This window comes from Bemisia tabaci, chromosome 7, assembly GCF_918797505.1.
Source record: "Bemisia tabaci chromosome 7, PGI_BMITA_v3".
Taxonomy (NCBI): Eukaryota; Metazoa; Arthropoda; class Insecta; order Hemiptera; family Aleyrodidae; genus Bemisia; species Bemisia tabaci.
Genome location: NC_092799.1, coordinates 6,394,459 through 6,411,211, shown reverse-complemented (window position 1 = coordinate 6,411,211; position 16,753 = coordinate 6,394,459). Strand labels below are relative to the sequence as shown.

Sequence of the window (16,753 nt, the reverse complement as noted above, 5' to 3'; positions counted from 1 at the left end):
AATTATCCGAAGTTCTTGATATGACACTTCGGTTCAAAGTTTCCTATAATTACATACGAATGAAGATTGGAAACTCAAGATCAGATAAACGTCAGCAGGTGTTGCTAAGATTTTATGACTGCTTCCGTGCTTTTTCCACTTAAAGCGACTCTAGTGGCTATGAGAAAAATAAGTTTTGTCATGAAAATAAGACCATATTTTAGAGAAACTGTCTCGATAAAAAGTGCACAGTACTCGCACCAAAGCTGGACACTCCACCTCAATTAATGATTGATTCTAATATGAAAAAAAAACAACTGATATTTCGTCATTTCCCTCACGAAAGAACGTAATTGCATTCCAATGTTGCCAAATTGTCCCTCGCATTTCTACCAGAGGACTCTTCGGCAATTTTAACATGAAATATCACCGATTTCATGAATTTCCTCCGGGTCTCCTGCAAAAATCAGACAAATTAAGGATTACAATTAATTTTCATGAAAAATTGAATTTTTCAGTCAATTTTGCAACCTTGGAACGGAGTTATGTTCCCTTATCGGAGAAACGACGAGTTTTCCTCCGCATGAGCACCGTAGAAAAATTCAATTTTCTTCAAGAAAATTTGATGAGAAATGAGAGAAAATTATGCGGAAAATTTCAGGGCCTTATTACAAATTCCATTAAATATAAAGAACACCAAAAGTTCATCCTTCTCAATTTTCTGCGCCCAACTCGACAACGGTGTTGCTTTCCGTGCTCCCCCAGACCAGACCTCGTTCACGTAAAGAGCGCGCTCAGCGAAAATATCATGAGCCAACAATGCAGAAAACAAACACAAAAAAAATGAAAGAGATGAAAAATGGAAATTATTAAAGAATTCCGAGCGCTGCGGTTTTCAGCGCAAATTCCTGGGCGTGCGCTTTTCGGCCTGGTTTCATTCATGCCTCCAGCTAGCGGTACATTCAGCCAGGCAGGCGCAGGTGGCTCCATCCGACATCAAAACTGATCTGAGGAAAAACGTCTTATGAACATCGAAATGTTGCCAAATTCATATGTACGAAACATTTATCTATATTATTATGAATATTTTTCATTGATATTTTCACATTCCCCAGCTTAAAATACAAAGACTATTCCATGGAAAATTCACAGAAAATATATAGGGTTGTCGTAGTCAGGGAATACGAGGAAAACCGGGAAATGTCAGGGGAGAGGAACGAAAATGTCAGAGAAAAATCGTTAAGTCACTTTTACTTGCTTTCTCGAGTGAGTTCGACGTTTCGAACAACAGATTTTGCCTACAAATTATTTTTAACTGCTACCGACAAAAAAAAATTCTTCTAAATCAACATTTCGTCTTAGCTGTAGTTCGACTTGTCGACCTTTTTTTGTACGCCATTCTAACAATTTGGGATTTTTCCAATAATCACGGAATTTCACAAAAACGTGTCAGGGAAAAGTAAAGGAATTCAATCTTTTCCAAATTCTCTGGCCACCCTGGAAAGATATCCACAAATTTTCAGAACTTTTGTTTTATAGCAGCGAAGATATATTGGCAACCTTGGAACGTACTTACGGTGATTTTCCTTTGCATAACAACCAACATCACCGGATCGAAAGTGCGCGGCTGCACGCGACCAGGATTTTCCTCAATCTTGAGTCTGAAGATTTTTAATCTCGATCCGTATTGAAAGTTCAGCGCAGTTGAGAGTGGATTCCTCTGAACTACGATTAACCGTATCGCAAGCAAGTTCCTCATAATCGCTTATAGTTGGTGTGGTGTGATTTATCGATTGTCAATCGACATCAACATCGTATGGAATGAAAAATTTTCCAGGGCAATTTTCGTGCTGGTTGAAAGAGCAGGAGTTGCACGGGTTATCGTCGCTTGTAGGTCATTCTAGGCTAGATTTGCAAATGAACAGCATTTATAAAAGCTTTGGTCGTGAAATGCGAAAAGTTAAAGTAGATCTTTGCAGAAGAACTATTGTTTACACGTGTTAAACACACGTGTCTTTTGGGAGTTATATTCTGGAGAATGAGTAGCCGTACGTATGAAAACTACACGAATTACAGTTGGACTTTTGCAGTTGGATTTGTGCTTTAAAGTCTAATCTAAAGAGTCTGTTTGTGAACAATTTTCTTAAGATTGGGTTGTACGCACCGTGGTACCAGCGATCGTTATCGCTGGAAATAATTAGCTTGATAAACAAGAAATAATAACATCTGCACAAAAAACCAAGCCTCTTTATCCAAGTTCATTTGAGAAGAAAGCTTTTAGGCACAAAAATTCATGACGTCATCGACCGGGATTGTGCATCCCATGGTTTTCTTCCACCTTCGGTTTTTTACCAGTGAAGTTTACTTTGCTCCGATTGCTTCGCCTTGCCCTAGGAAAATCAATGCGAAAAAAATAGTAGACAGTAAAAAAGGTCATTACTCCGTACCCTATATATGTACAAAAAGCATAGAAAAACGTCACACATCATGCAGTGATGATATTCGGTCAGTTTTATTCAGCTAAAAAGCTGGAAGTTGCACCCACCTGTACAGTGTACAACTCAATGATATTCCTCATTTAAGAGCTGCAAAATTATGAACATATCCTTAACCGCGTTTCCCAAATGGGCGAATTAAAGTCAATAATGAGACATTTCCATCGGTTTCGGGTCATTTAGGAGGCACATTAACGGCGCGCAAAACGCGGTCCAAAAATTCACCTGACAACCGCTGAATATTCATCGAGCGGCCTTTTAAGGGCCAAAAGAACGGGATGCAGACACCCTGACCTCGCTTTCCAAAAAACAACAAATTCACCCACTGTTTTTCCTGCAGATATGCGTTTTTTTCGACCCGTCGTCAAAATGATTTGACCTAAAAGCAGTTAGATCACCCTGCGGCAACTCCCATGCTCGCATCCTTCACGGAATCGATTGCCGAATTTCGGCGTGTCGTTGACTTTCCAGCTGACTCAGAGTCGAGCTTTTTTTTGCGCGAGATTAAATCGCGCGATTAGTTCGCAGATTAAGGATTAAAGGCTGTGGCGCTGAAACTCCGAGGTGATTTGACACGGATCAGGTGAACTCGCTATCGGGTTGCGTCAATTTTCATTCCGTAGATGTGTTCGACGGATTGCTGAACCGCCGTGCTTAGGAAAAACGCCGTATGAAGCTTGAGGTGTTGCCGAATTTCCTTTGATAAAATACAAATTTATCGGGAAGGTTGTCAATATTTTTCTTCAAATTTTTCAGACTATTTTGTGCGCAATTCAACCTAAAATATCTGAACATTGCGAGGAAAAATACGCAGAAATTTCGTCATAAACTGCATTTTTTATCTGGGGCAACTCTAGAATGTCCATACCATCGTTCTCCTAAGTCGCGGCAGTGAAGGCCTACGATCGACTCCGGCAGTGTTTTGATTTTGAATGCAGAGTAATTATCGATAAACAGCTATATCGTGCTAAAGCAAAATGCTTAATGTACGTTCGAATGTCACCAAATATTGTCCAGAAAACTAGTTGGTTTTGAGACAAATTTATCATTTTTACTCGAAACTTTTGTATGCGCTGGGTTGAATTCTGAGTAAAACTCTGTTGTAGACTTACGCGCTGCACTTGACGCAACCAGAGTTTCCTCCATCTGATGGAAACTCCACAATCATAGACAGTCCCTTCCGCAAAAAATGGCGGATACTGTTCATCCTGTAGCTGGCTGATTGTTGAAATTTATAGACAAAGCTATAGACAAAGAAGACGCAGGGAGCATGGAGCGATCCTATTGGTTTGAAATGGTTGGTATTTTTAGACTAATGGGATAAATGATAGACTAACTGTAGTATTTCTCGTGGGTTGCCGTTAGTTAGTATATCACCTATCCCCATGTCCATTGCAACCACCTACTTCCACCAACACACGGAAAAAATTAAATTGCTGATTTAATAATTAAATTGCTAAAAAAAAAAAGTGACTGAAATATTTCAACGTAGATTTCACAACGCAACATGCTACTTCAACCACTATTATAAGCTAATCTAACCACGGGGTGGTTGAAGTAGCATTTTTGTGTCGTGAAATCTACGTTGAAATATTGCAGTCACTTTTTTTAAGCAATTTAATTGTTGAATCAGCAATTTAATTTTTTCCGTGTAGGATCCCTCACTACCTCTTTTGTCTTCTTTCTCTACAGCTTTGTCTATCAATTTCAACAATCTGCCCGCAGTTAAATTCGGCTTTTGCTCTCTCTTTGCCTTCCTTCTTTCTTTCGATTCATCGTTGAGTTCATCGAAAATTCAACGGCACTTTAGGAAGTGCGAACGCTTTTATAGGCAACGCGGGAGGCACGGCTTCTCGGCGAAAATCGGGCAACGGGGACTGTATTGACAGTACGGCAAGTGTTTTGCGCGTAACCGGTTGCGTCAAGTGCAGCGCGTAAGTCGAGCCGCGCGAGCGAACGCGACGTGACGGAGTTGACGCGGCCACGGTGTCATCGGCATCCACCCCGGCCCCGCACGTGGGTGTTCGCGTAATCCGCGGATTCCTCCACATCACTCCCGTGCTAAGCGAGAACGCCGTATGAGCCTTCAGGCGTTGCCAAACTTCCTCTGATAAAATACGAATTTAATGGGGAAATCGTACATATTTTTCTTTCAATTTTTCAGACTATTTCGTTCGCAATTTAATCTGAAATATCTGAAAATTTCAAGGAGTAATATGCATGAATTTGGTCAAAAATACGTGTTTTATCGAGGGAAATGTGGAAACTCCTCGAAGGTTCATACGGCGGTCTTCCTTAGCACGGCAGATCAGCTCTCTCTACTCCAGACTCCAGACAAAGGAACGGAAGATGACGTCCGACGATCATCCTCGCGTCCATCTGGAGCACTCACCCGACTGGTCCTCATCGCTCCTCTGACTGGACGTAAGGGCTTATCTCAATTTCCAAGTGAGCCCTGTTCTCTGTAAAGCTCAATGCTTGCCGCGGCTCATCTAGAAACAGACGTAGCGCCCTTCCGTCAGAGTAGCGATGACTTGTCATCGGTGTAACTCATCCTCATCCAAGCGTACTTGTTACTTGGAAAGCGTCTCGTGGAAAGGAACCAAGAGGCATCATATACGTGTTCATGGTTGAGGGGCTTGTATGAGAAGGCGCATAAGTGCAGTTTATGAAAAAAAATTGAGACAATAATGATTTTACGTTAAACTCTCACGAAAAAAAATTGAGACAATAATGATTTCACGTTAACTAATGCTCATTCTGTGAAGAATTCGCGCCCAACTTCCGATTTTTAAGCATCACACGGAGAAAAAACCGATTATTCGATATATACCGATTAAGTGATTAAGTGTGAAAACACTACATCGAAAGGGTTTTGACCAAGAAAAGTCGAAAATGGATATTAAAATTAAAAAAATTTGGAAGCAAAAAAATAACTGGTTCAATATAAAATCATTCAAAATTTACTGTTTGACCACTAGGAGGTAACACTTAGAGGAATATCACTAAAAAACTCAAGGTAAAAAAATCCTTCAGAAATAGATGAAAGAGGAATCAAACTTAATCAAATTTCAATAATTATATATTTTTATGAAATATTTTCTCGTCGAGCTGTTTAAGTACCTAGCAAGTAAGGTACTGTGTAAGGAGAAAACAATAATTCTCTTGTCTCGCTCCAGTCTGCAGAGGAATCGAATATTCCATGTCGTAAAGCAGGGCTCTTCGGAAAATTACAGGAATATATGTACGGAACCCAGTGAGGTGACATTCAATAGCAAACGGGATAGGTGTCCTCAGCAGATGGAAAGAACAATGATATAATAAACAACAGTTATTTATTATGCAGTAATCGCTTGACACGGAAGTCGGTCCGTCGGTTTGTTTTTAGTTGGTTAGTTATTACGCGATAAACATCTAGATGAATCACCGAGGAGGGTAAAATTTATTTCGTCGTCGTTAGTCGAAGTAATGCAAGTCAGAAGCGAAACAAGGTCAAATTAATATCTTTTTTACTTTTGAAAATTTCATATCTGCTCTGCGAGATATGAACAGGGCTGTCTGTATCAAGAGATGCAGATTTAGTCACCTCGTAAGAGTTAGGGCCGAACTGGCTCTAAATTTTTTCTTTGTTCCTAATTTTTCTATCGAGTGTGAGTTGCTCACTGATTAATTCACTGGAAAAAAACACTTTGGATCTAGAGTCCAGACTCTTGAAAACATTGACAAGAAAAAGTACTCTTGATTCAATCGGATTTTGCTTGAATCAAAACGAAATCCGCTCAAATTAAGAGGCTTGGTTCTTGATTTAAGCTAAGATTCTGATTGAATCAAGGGTACTTCATTCTTGTTCGATGTTTTAAGAGTCTGGACTCTAGATCCAATGTGTTTATTTTTCCAGTGTTTTGAGGAACTTAAATCGATTTGCCCTCGGACACAATTTTTGAAACATTTTCCAGTGAAATTCCTCTTGTAATGTCACGTAGTCTTCTGCGTCATCTAGTTCATGTCCAGAACTCATCGTTTCTTGAGGGAATCGTGGAAAGTGGCAGAAGTCACGTAGTTGTGTTAAAACGTTAGCGTCTGGAATGAAAGGATCGATTCATTTTCTCGCCTGCTACGATGACGTAACACTAGGAGCTTGACTCGGAAAGTTCACCCGTCCCATTCCAACGAAACGGGCCCTGTCCACGCATATTTAACGCATTCTCCGCCGTGCTAAGGAAAAACGCCGTATGAACAATCGAATGTTGCCAAATTTCCCCCTGTAAAAGATTTATTTTGGGAGGAAGTCACGCACATTATTCCCCCGAAGTGTTCAGATATTTTAGATTAAATTGCCAAAAAATTGTCTAAAAATCAGAAGAATAATATTCACAACTTTCCTGATCATCTCGTATTTTATCAAAAGGAATTTTCGTCAACGCCTGAAGGTTCATACGGTGTTCTTTCTTAGCATTAGTGTTCTGTACGGGGAGAATCCGGTAAATAGCTCACGGTCCGGGAAGCGGACTGGTGAACGTTGAGCTGTTTTTAGTAATTACCACCAATTAGCACGCTTCAAACGAGCGCAGCGCCTGAGTCAACGAATCATCTCTCTTTGAATAGCCAGGTCAACTGTTTGTCACGTAATTTCAATCAGCTTCCTGCGTTGACGCCTCTTCGTGGCAAAAATACTTCTTTTGAACTTCATGCTCTTTCATTCTATACTGCAGCGTTTTGAAAACATTTTCGCCGAGAATGAGGTAAAGAAGTATCAATGTAATGAGGTGTGTCAGGGTGAATGTGTGTGAGAGTTTCTTCGTGAAACTTAATTTTAAAAAAACCGCAGCAAATAGAAAAAAGTCTTTCGTTAACCATGCAAGATGACAATTTTTTTCTGTAGTTTTTGTTGTTTTTTAACGCCCCGAAATGCTTCGAAATGAAATTGTCAAATAAATCTACACGAACAATTATCCGTGATCTGGCTTTAAAACTTTTTCATATCCTTAAAAAGATGCATAAAAATCTTCTCAATAACAGAAGTTTTGAAATTAATTCCGGACATTCATAATTCTTGAATGAAAGGGAGCGCAGGTGTTAGGTGTTTGAACTTCTTGTCGTGTTGATAGGACGCTAGTATAGAAAAAAAAGAATCGGCGAACTTTCTAATTGAAATCCTTTGACTGAGCCAGATTTTTTGACCATCATAAGAAAATTTGCCGGACTTGAGAAAAAATGGAATGATAATTAAAATTTTTGAAATTTTCGGATTTTGACACAATGCAACTCCGGTAAAGCTATGTAACGCGACTCTTATTCCTCAATTCCGTACACGCCAGTTTTTCCCGCGTTTCACAGTTTTCTCCAAACCACTTATCCCTTGAGCTCTACCGGTTCTCTGACTGTGGCGACCTTCTTGAATGGTGCGGTCATCCGCGTATCAAGAAGAAAAGGTATAGTCTTCTAGAGAAAAATTGAAATTCTGGTTCAACGTCCCCGAAACTAGCATTTCATCGTTGTTTCGAATAAATACACCATAAAAAAATCACAGGGCTATCATCATCATTCGCGCAGGACAAGTTTTGACTCAAAACACCTTCGAGAGGACGTCAGTAGCGTCACCTAAAGTGAGCTCATTTTGGAAGGCAATAAAAGCACGGTCGTAGGTGTGCCGAAAGCCCCCCGATACGAGACCCCCCCCCCCCTCCCAACCCCCGATGAAACGACAAGGAATAACGGTCTTGGAACCAAACGTGCTACAGGCTACACCTCGGAGTGTATAACGCTGAACTAGTTGATATCGAGGAGAGTGTTGCGATAAAGGATTAGTAATGTCATCTGCTCTCGAGGTGTGTCACCAACGATATCGTCGCTCCACTGTCGAAACGACACAAGTGCACCTTTGAGATGAGCCCTGAAGTCCATTAGACCCGATACTTTCCGGGGCTCACATAAAGAGGGAGTTGGGTCGTTCCGTCGGAGGGGTGACGATATGCGCTCGTAAAAGAAAGCTCGAACTTAGCTGTTGTCAAATCTGTGTAAAAATACTCATTTTGCGCTTCACCGTATACGAAATGTAGTGATTTTCGGCCGATCTGACGACTGTGCTGATGCGTTGATCCAGAAAGAACTCAAGTGTAAACTGGTATGAATGTTGCGATATTTTGATAGTGGAAGAGCTTTGCAACTATGATGTTTGTACTGAAAGTTTGGTTAGAGTTCATACTCGTAGAAAACAGTGCCGCACCAAAGTGGCTTTAACTATAGAATTAGATAACAGGAATTGACACTTCCTAATTGGACGTATTTCTGCCAAACGGAACTATATGCATTAAGATATGAGCCCTGAGACCCATAAGAATGTATGCATAACAGGGCTCACGTCATAATGCACAAAGTTCCCGTTTCGTAGAAATACGTCCAATTTCCGCCCATGTCATTCACCAAAACTAATTGTAAGCAAGAACGCTCTGTAACTATCAGTGAATCCTACCGTCATTATGAAGATCTTGACAAAATTTCAAAAGAGGATGTTGCTTTGTTTTCCTTGAAGAACATCAAAAAATGACAGGAAAATAGGCAACGATCAATAAAATTTACTTTACCAGCCAATTCTTACAGTGATCACATTTTGAAAGTAACTAAAAACTTAGCAAGAAAGCTCACCGTGAAAAATATGATTCAATGTGCTTCTCGATTACAAAAAATAATTTGTTGGTTTTCTTTTTTGTTTCAGGGACTGTTTTCCATCTTGGATTTCTCGGTAAGTTTCTCGTATTCTTAACCTCTCTCTTTTTCCACATTTCCATCAGAGTATCAGCTCAATTTCATCAAAATTTCATGTGCACTGGAAGAAAAAACACATTGAATCTAGAGTTCATACTCTTAAAAACATCGACAAGAAAAAAGACTCTTGATTCAATCGGATTTTTGCTTAAATCAAGAACCAAGCCTCTTAATTTGAGCGATTTCCTTTTGATTTAAGCTTAAGTCTGATTGAATCAAGAGTCCTTTTTCTTGTCAATTTTTTTAAGAGTCTGGACTCTAGATCCAATGTGTTTTTTTTTTCCCGGTGTAGCTAAAGGAGTTAAATTTTTAATTGTTCGGATCTCCAAATTAATAGTTCACGTCAAAGCCCCAGATTCAACGCAATATCTCACCGAAAATCGAACCGGTCTCGAGTAAAATATGCGTTAATTATTAGCCTATCAGATCCAAGCTTCGCGATCGATCGATCAAGTCGGCTGCCCGTGACGTAAGCACGGTGAGAAAATTTCAGCGCCGTATTTCAGCCGGTCGGTTTGGACGCGGGAACATTCATCATACAGGAGTCGAGAGGCTACACAAAAGGGAGACGATATACGAATGAAAAATAAGAGCCGAAAGAATGGAATAAAGTGGTTAAGGTGGGCGACCGTCTCGTATTAATCAGTTTCGCGAGGTGCAAGTCAGCAGGTGCGCGAATCCCGCTTCGTGTTGATTTAAACGATCCTATGATTTGTCGCTCGGAGCTGCCGAATTTCCGACTCGGAAATATGAAATTATCGAGGTGTTTCTCTTCCCCCACGGATCGGCTTGAATGGACCACTAGACAAGGTACGAATTTAAGCAATCTGATACATGTTTCTTAACCAGAATTTCACGTAGAGCACGATACGCACAACGAAAATTACTTAAACCAACTCCTAACAAAGATATTAACGTTTTTATTTCACATTGGTTATGAGGAATTTGAACTGCCCGCTCACAAGAAACTCGAGGCTCTACGTGAGTCAAATCGCGCACTACAACGGTTTCTGCAAGCCTCTCAATCGAGCAATGTTCATTTCCCACAATGTGCTGTTCAAACTATGAACAACTTGCAATAGCTGAGCTAAAGCGTCAAGATTGAGGTTGCCAGATTTTTATATCGCAGAGACTGTCATGATAACGTTTAGCGCGCGATGTGAATCACGTTGAGCATTGAGTTTTCATGAGCGGATGGTTTGAATTTACGCATCAAGAATCATAAAATATCTTCGTAAGGAGTTAAATTTCGGTAATTTTCGTTGTGCGTATCGTGTTTTACGTGAAATTTTGGTTAAGAAACATGTATATAGAATGCTGAAATTCGTACCTTGTCTAGTGGTCCATTCGTTTATGTTTTAGGTGTCTGATCCAGGGTTGCCGGCGCACAGTGGATCGAGTCGGTGGGGGAGGTTGGATAAAATTTGGAAACTTTAAAAGCTTTTAAATCCGCTAAATCAAAACTTCAAGATTTTAAAAGTAGCTCTATTGGTTTTTTTGTGAAATTCCCTTCATGAAGTACTCCTGAAAATTTTAAATGTACCAAAATAAACATCAACATTTGCTGTTTAGGTCAAAAATTTCATGTCTGACCTTTCTGATTAACTTCATTCACTGTGCGGCGGTCTGGGAAAAACGAGATAATTAGGGAAACTCAGGGAATTTGTGACGATCGGGAAATGTAAGGGAAAGTCGGGGACTTCGAAAGAAAATGAAGGGAATTACTTAACTTGTGATAAATTGTTGTAAGCCATCTGATATGTACTATAACAATTTTTATTGTACCAATTTATCATAAATAAAATCAATAAATACAATTTCTGATGCATCTACTAATCACTAAAACATATCACTGATCTTCCAACTTCTTACCTTTTCTGGTCATTACAATAAAAGTATTTTTTTTCATTTTAAAAAAAACTCAAGTATGAAATAAGAGGTTTAAATTATCAATGTAGTAGTAACCTGGTTACCAAATCCCAGTTGGAAATATGAATGAACTGGTCGAGTGACTCGCTCGACGAACGTGGAACAAAAAACTGGTTGTAATCAACATCATCAGAGCCGGTAGAGTGGGAGATTCGAAGTAGATTTCTCAGGAAACAATATCTAAATCTCCAAACAAAAAAATTCGGAGAATCTCTCTCGATCCGATCGAGAATTCAATTTGCATTCAATGCATCAAAATTATGTGAAAAGACGCAGAATATCTCAGTGAATTCTCGAGTAAGGGCCCCCTCGTCGCTTTCAAAGATCTCTAGACTTCCGACTTTTAAATCAGTTTTACATTCTCAGAAATCCAAATGTCATGTAAATGCGATGCTTATGTTTCGGTGACATTTGAACAAGCGACACGCGCATACTTTTTTGCAGAATCCTGCTCAGAAACCAAGGATTTATTGCGAAAATTGGCCGTAACTTCATGTTCTGTGTTATATTGCGTTGATATTGTCAGCAACAGGAGCTCAAACAATTAGAGTATTAATTCTTTGCCAAAAATTTACGCTAGCCCGCTGACAAAGACCAGTACAGGTTACGCACTGGTTTCCCATTCACTTCTCCGGTTAAGTTTAGCGAGAATGACGGGATACAACTATTCGCGCTCCGAAGTCGTGGGGAGGTATCATCCAAAATTGAAGGCGAATCGACTTGTCGGCAAGCCATTTCAGGGTTTTCTACTCATTTTCATGGAAAACCACGGGAAGGAGAAATGGAAACCATGTCACTACAATGAAGTAGATCTGGAACTATTCGATTCGCCTTCGTTTTCGAATTTTGCCAATGTAAAAAAAATAATTTTTAACTTTCTAAATAAAACATTGACAGTGGAGAAGAATTATTTAAAAAATAAAAAATATTTTGGAGACAATTTTCAAGAAAGGTAGGAAAGAAAGTGAAACCAAGAATGGAAGAAAATAACGAAGAAAAGGAGTGTTATGAACAAAAATAAAGCAAAAAATAAAAATTAAAACAAATAGAGTATAAATCGAGCCAATTTCTTAAAAAGTAATGTAGTAAACGAAAAAATAAAAATAAAACTAAAAATTAAAATTTTCAAACCACTCCTTACAAACAAAAATACTGATTCTCATCGACGGTTTTTGAAGTAGCCTCTTGTCAAAAAACAAACAAAAAATAATTTTGACCATGATCCATCATCATGAAAGTAAGAATGAGAGAAAATAACGAATAAAAGGAGACTTTATGAACTGAAGTAAAGCAAAAATTTCCAAAGTATCCCTCATTATACAAACAGAGTACTGATTTTCATCGACGGTTTTAGAAGATAGCCATTCGTCAAAAAAAAAAACATCAATTTGACATTGACAAACGATTTCGATACACAGTTTTGTAGCACCGGCAGACCATGGATCGCCTCGTCCACTCTCTCTGATCTGACTGGTCCATTCGGGGCGACTCTGATGGAATTGAATCTCGGGTTCGCGGAAACGGAGCGTCCGGCCGTCAGGAATCCGGACCGCGCGCTCGGGAAACTGCTCCCGTTGGCCGCGTCGCGATTCCGAGAAAAAATAAAATGTGTCACGAAAAGTTATGGGCCGCTCGCGAGTCGCCAATGGGAATGCGCCGAACAGTTAGGCGACGCGCCGAAGCTGCTCCCGGAAAATCGGCCGACCGGACCAGATTCATCGCTCTGTCGCGACTCCCTTGTTGCCGCTCTCGGGAAAAAGAGGGAAAACTCATCTTCCCAAGAAATGGATTACTATACATCATACATATCGAACTGAACATGTGAGATTGTATCGATATCGATTGGTTCAACATGTAAACACAGCCACAAAATTCAATCAAGTAATATTAGGAAGCGGTTTTTTGTGATAGATTTTCGATATACATATGAGTAAAAAATGGCTATGAATAGTGAAATCACTACACTCAAAAAACAAGTATGGGAAGAGTGACTTACCGGCCGAGTTATGGATCATGGAGCCATAGTTTCGTGGAGCCATGCTTATAGGTTCACGACCAATAAGGCATGGCTCAGAAAGCCATACTGTAGACGGTAAGTCACTTTGGTTAGAAATTATGAATCTCCGTGTCATTCTTTATGAGTCTCAGAGTCATACCTTTTTTTGAGTGTAAGAATTACCTCGTTTTCAGCTTTTCCAACTTTAATCCGAAAATTTTTGTTTGGGGTTATGTTTTATTGCTTTGAACCAAACGATACATCGAACTAGTATCGAATTTGATCTCGTTATGTCCGATTATGTGGAATTAAAGTGGTTGTTTTTCCTAGAGAAGCGTTTAAGTCTCTCAGTCCATGTATTGCACCATTGACAGTATCTAATTCATGGCATCAGGATGATCTTGAATCTTGAATTCTTTTTTGTTTCACGCTCTCATAAACGAAGAAATCCGAGAAGTTTCTTTCCTTAGTATAGGGCGTTTAAGTCTCCACAACCTACCTTTATATGACCTACCATTGGTGGTGGCAGGATGAACTTAAATCTTGAATTTGCTTTCATTTTATGCCTGCGCTCACTAAGAAATCCGAGTGGTTGTTTTTCTTAGTGCAGCGTTCAAGTCTCCCAGTCTCTCTGTTCAGGCCAGGTATATGACCGTTGTACCATTGATCGTGTGTTCAATTGATGACGTAAGACTGACAGTTCTTGCCGGCTGATTATTGGATTTGATAATCAATGCTATAGACAAATGAAGTATTGGGCGATCCTATTGGTAGAAACGAATGGTTGCATTGGACTAAGGAGTTAAAGGATGGACTAATTATTAACAGCAACCTACGTGGGACCCTCTTGTTAGTCCATCATTTTCCCCCTTAGTCTATAACAACCACCCGCTTCAATCAGTAGGGTCGCTCCAATTTCCTTTTGCTTTCTTTGCCTAATATAGCTTTGTCTATCAATTTCAATAATCGGAGTGCAGGTCACATAATTTACATTGACGTAATGGACGTGAGAAGAAAACTGGAATATGGCAATGAGAGAGAAGAGAAGCATGTAAATGCCCATCATAATTTTTTTTATCAAATCCGGCTGCGAAGAGCGGCAACTGTGGATCCTCCGGTTTTGCCTCCTAAACATTAATAGAAATCAGGCGGATTTGAATTGATTAATGTCAGTTCCAATCATGTGAGGACATCAACGCGACTACCTGTCGATGCTCACGACGGAGAAAGGTTGTCATCGAATGAGTTCAGGGTGGTATGATGTCACTTCGGTCCTTTTTCTTCTGAACCAAACTTGGACATAACATTCGTCAAATTTTCTCGCTGAAATGGGGCCCAATGCGCTCAAAATTTGGGCCAAAAACAGTTGCATCTTGATTGTGACGACATTCATGCATGAAAATTCATTAAAATTGGCCTTCTTTACGTTATTTTACACACTGAACACATATTTCTGACTTCAAAATTACAAAAACGGGTTTTTGGAAGGATAGTGATGGCCAAAATTCGAAACAATGTATTTCCGTTCGGGACGTTGCGAACTTCCCATCATATTCTATCCTTTCATCAGAAAACTTGTCAACGAAATTTCTTGAAAACTCTCTTGATTTGTTCTCTCCATTAGCAAAAATATTCCGTAGAACTTTAATGCTATATAATTTTCTTCATTCTCTTTGAAAAAAAAGTAGGTGCAGAGATTTTGAAATAACGCGATGGAAATGGGTGGTTTTGCACTTTGCCCATCGATGTGTGACAATGAAGTGGGGATTTGTTGAGAAAACTTTATGCCTTGAACAAAAATAGTTATATTTTGATGCCGAAAATCTTTTTTTAACTTTTTGCGTTTAATTTTGGGACACTCCGTATATCGTCGCCCTCCTGACGTAACGAGCCGTAGCTACACTCTGGAAGGAACCCTGTCGTCCATACAATGCAATGATTTTCTGGGTTCATCTCAATGTGTAGTTACGCCCTTTTTCAGCCGGACGACGATGTATAGATAAGTGGGTGTATCTAATCTCCTGACTTTCGCGCAATTCACAAGTTTTTGTACCCATAATTTCGGTTATTACTTGCACCAAGGTGCGGTCCTTGCAATGCAAAACTTTGGATACGTACTCGGAGAAAAAAAACATCGTGCGTGGGACCCGAAGTTGAGGTCATATGGATCTCTGAAGTTTTCGGATCACGTATCTAAAAACTTGAGGTCGAGCTGCCGAAGTTAGGGTCACACATCTGAAGTTCTCCGGTACATACCGAAGTGCCTCGATGTCTGACCCGAACTTCGGCAGTTCGACCTCAAATTTTTGGATGCGTGATCAGAAAACTTCAGAGATCCATATGACCTCAACTTCGGGTCCCATGCACGACGTATTTCCCTCCGTGTACAATGAAAACCCGAATGTTTAACATGACATTTTTTCCATTCCGTGAGTGCGGCCCTTGAATCTCGACATCGTATAAACTTCGAGCAGGACTCATATAAAGACGTCCGTTGATCTTGAATTTGAGATTTCCTGAATCGCAGCGACAAACGACACAATGAAAGTCACGGAGACCCGCAATAATTCCAGATTTCTAAGTGAATCGCTTGACGTTAAAACCTAGCAAGTCCGTTTTTGCTTTCAAGCCTCGACGAGTGTACGTTCTTGCGGGCTGCAAGGGTCGTCGGCGAGTGGACCGGTTGGAGATAGATCCGACGCCTCGTGGAAGGGACGTCAGGCGTCGCGGCGCGTTGACACTTGATTAATTTCGCTCTTACAGTTCCTGTCAGGCCGTTATGAATGTACACTGTCCCCCGTCCGGTCCGCAAAGGCTCGAGCGTCGCGCCGCTACGCCGAGAGTGAAGAAGATTATAGTCGCCTTTTTTCCGCGTCGATGACGGATGAAAACGCGCGCGATTTTACACCCGCAGTGTTGCCTTTCGATCCGAAGATGGTCTATGATTGATCTTGGCTTATAAAGTAATGAAATAAAGTGCCACAATCCTAACGGCATTGAAATGCGCTTGGTTCCTTTTTGCAAAATGCAATCAAATTTTCAGCAACTCACGAGAGACCCTACGGTTAATCCCCCTATACGGGCACGTTTCACCCAACCGGATCGCTTCATTTTCTTCCGCTTCGTTCCGTCTTTTTTTTCTATCGCTTTGTCTATCGTTTTGTCCATCGGTTTCAATAATCTGCCCGCTGATTGACTCCTGTTTTCTAGGCCTTTAAAACGTCAAAAAAAGTATGAAAATCTTAATTCCCCTGCCACTATAAATCTTTTTTCACGTAAAATTATGCAGAAATTCCCGTGAATTTTTACATCTCTGGCATCGAGGGTGAGAAGGCGGACAGCAAGAATGACAACGACGGAGGCGGTCGAAAATTATCGACAGTCCGAGCGGGACCGGGAACCGTCCGGTCGATTGTAAACACAAGAATTCCCGTCCATTGTCTCCGGCGGCCGCGCGCGACGCCGGCGCCGCGGCATGCGACGCACGGCGACCTTGCTCTCGCACATGCCGCGCCGGGCGTCCCGACGCAACGCAACGCCTGCGGACGCGACGCGGCGCTTCGGTTAATACCTCAACCTAGGCTTGTGC

The 16,753-nt window shown here is 40.5% G+C and overlaps 1 protein-coding gene across 2 annotated transcripts in view; it reads left to right on the top strand.

The window, feature by feature from the left end:
* insc (spindle orientation adaptor protein inscuteable) overlaps positions 1-16,753 on the top strand; it is a 199,442-nt gene that overhangs the window by 90,173 nt on the left and 92,516 nt on the right. For both annotated transcript variants that reach the window (XM_072302100.1, XM_019044956.2), the window contains one exon: positions 9,190-9,216. The gene's annotated coding sequence lies outside the window, so the exon portion shown is untranslated. The remainder of the gene's footprint in view (positions 1-9,189; positions 9,217-16,753) is intronic.